We start from the raw sequence: 3,168 nt of genomic DNA on the forward strand, positions 1-3,168 counted from the left end.
CTTTTTTTCACAAATCCAAGGTGGCAACCCTAGTTGACCCAGACGGCCTGACAGCTCAGGACCCTGTGTTTCCTCAGCAAATACGCCGATGCAATACAAAGGAGGCTTCCGAAAGTGCGATCCATGAGCTCCCACTTATTTATTAACAATATTCCATTTCTCATAGGTCCTACGTTCCAACAGGAGGGTAAAATCATAATTATAAAAGACTCATAAAGGCTATGTGTGTTTATTAGCGTTATTTTAATTGTGTAATGAAAGTCATGAATAATACATAGCGAAGACATAAATGATAGTATATTTGTTCATCCTTGTAAAGTGCACCACCGGTCAGCCTGCAGCGCCTGGCCCTGCCCCTTTTGCCGCTGCAAGCGCTTGCTGGAGCTGGCAGTGTGAGCGACGTCAGAGCGACCAGAGTGCCCACAGGCGACTATGAAGCTTTTGGTGGGAATGCACAGTTAGTACCTGCAGTAAGAAGCGCTCTGGGTCCTAGTGCCTGCAGTCAATTTGTGGAGTCTCCAGAGTGAAGATGTGTGTGTCCAGAGTGAAGATTTGTGCTGTTTAAGACCAGAAAAGAATGTGTTCGTGAAGAGTGGGTGTTCCTAAGCCTATAGAATGTCTTTATTGATAAGTTGCAATGTATAAGAGCTGCTTAAAGGCAGCATAAAGCTATGTTTAATGCCTGTTTATACTTAAAACCGTTTTTGCACATGTGCTCATTAAGCTAATGCTAATTAGTAAGCTGCATTGAATGCACTGTATTAGACAGCCTTTTCACCTAGCATGCATTTATGTTCAGTGTTGGCTGAAGCTATTCTGCATGCCATATATTAGCATTCATGTGATAATGCCAGACGTTTAACCAGTTAAATCTCACACACTTTGTATGTTTTATTTCTTTATTACAGAAAAACCATTCATTCAATATTCATTCAACTTTCCATTCAGCCATTCATTCGTCCATTTAGTCAATTATCAGTCAGTCATCATTAAGCCTGTCATTCATCCAACCATTCATCATTCACTTGTGCACACGTTGAACTGAAGCCTGTTTGTACTGCTGCCAGTCTTTATATAAAGTGAAGAAACCAAGTTAACTGGTGTCCGTGTCCACTCTCTGACTGGAGTTACTGTTGTGGTTAGAGTGGGTCCAGCATTACAAATTACAAACTCCCCTTATATCTTCAATAATGCTGTTTGGGGCTTCTTCTATTTTTTTCTCTTTGAAATTTTTACGGTGACCTCATAGCTGGCTACGGCCATGGCTGGAACAACGCCAGCGAGATCGGAGCGAAAGAAGACTGGAATAATTGGAACGGGCACGGCTGGTAACATAAAAACTATCACAACAAAGATGGTGAGTGTCTTTGCCTCAAAGTTTGACCCTAACCTGGATGCCAACACTCTCTCTGTCTATTTGAAAGATAAACTGGGTCGGGAGGTGAACTGTCGTAAAATTGAACCAACACGAAGTAGATTCAGCTCTTTCTGTGTCACTGCTGAATGTAACAATGTATCGGAGATGTATGATCCGCATCTGTGGCCTGCTGGCTCTTTTGTTAGGCGTTATTTTGAGCCACGCCAGCCTAGAGGCGCTGGTGGGGGGGCAGTTGGACTGGAAGGTAATCCACGCTCCCAGTTACCTGCGCTACAGCCTATGGGTTGTGATGGGGAGTCCCTATCAGCTGTCTGCCAGCTAACGAGCGGCTGCTGATGTGGCTGGTGCGCCCGAACAATATCCCGGAATGAAGAACAATATGCGGGTTGTATTATACAATGTACGTGGTTTACGTGTGGGACATACTGCTACAGATATATCAAGACGTTATGTTGTTGATACATTGCTGAATGAGTGTGATATTCTGTGTCTCCAAGAGACCTGGCTTGCCAAACAGGATTTAGACAAGTTAAATACAATACACAAGGATTTTCATGGTGCCGGAGAATCCACTACTGACCTCAGCACAAAATTAATTAAAGGTAGAATAGCTGGTGGAGTGGCCAACCTTTGGAACCGCAAATATGACCCAATGGTGAAAGTGATAAGATTAAATGTTGATTGGGCCATAGAGTTAGACATACATTTTAATGGTAAGAAGATTAGCATCTTAAATATATATACACCTTATGAATCCTATGAGTCTGAGGATGAATTTTTGAACAGACTAGCTTTTATTCATTCCTTCATTGAGGACAATGATTCAACTTGTGTCTATGTAAATGGGGATTTTAATGCTGATGTATCTGATAGCAATTCTCTTTCTGCAAAACATCTGGTACATTTTTGTAATGACAATAATCTTATTTTATCTAGCAAAGTATTTTTACCTAATAATAGTTTTACCTATGTAAGTGAGGCATGGCACACAACCTCCTTGCTCGACCACTGTCTGTGCACAGCAGATGCTCATGCCTCTCTAGAAAATATGGAAATTTGCTATGGTCTGGCTACCTCTGACCACATACCAATAGTTAAGTTGTTAAATGTTGAGACTGTGCCCCTCCTGGTGGATACTGGGAATACTATCAACTCAGAGAAATTAAACTGGGCTAATCTATCTAAGGAGGACATTGATAGATATACTGTCTTAACTGAAAGCTTACTAAATCATGTTGTATTGCCGAGGAATAATATGGCCATAATATGTCTAAATATGAACTGTACTGACACACAACACGCTGTTGACCTTTGTGATTTATATGATAACATAATAAAAGTTCTACATGCCTCTGCTGGGTCTTCCTGCAGTCATAAGAAGGTGTTTAACATCAAACCTGGGTGGAATGAGTATTTGGCTGAGCATCATGCTGCAGCAAGGGAAGCCTTTAAACTTTGGTCTGATGCAGGAAAGCCTAGACAGGGTGATGTGTTTGAGTATAAGAAACGAACTAATGCTAGATATAAATATGCTCTTCGTCATATTAAGACAAATGAGAACACTATTAGAGCTGACTTGCTTGCCAGGAAATTACAAAATAACAACCATGTTGACTTTTGGAAAGCAATCAAAGTGATGAATAATCATAAAACTTCTTTACCATATGACATTGAAGGTGTCTGTGGCTCAGATAACATTGCAAAATTATGGCGTGAGCATTATATCAAGCTATTCAACTGTGTTAAGAGTAATGTTGTTGCTGTTAATAATGTTGATTTGGACACTAATG

The sequence above is a fragment of the Epinephelus moara genome, chromosome 19 (genome assembly GCF_006386435.1).
Source record: "Epinephelus moara isolate mb chromosome 19, YSFRI_EMoa_1.0, whole genome shotgun sequence".
Lineage (NCBI taxonomy): Eukaryota > Metazoa > Chordata > Actinopteri > Perciformes > Serranidae > Epinephelus > Epinephelus moara.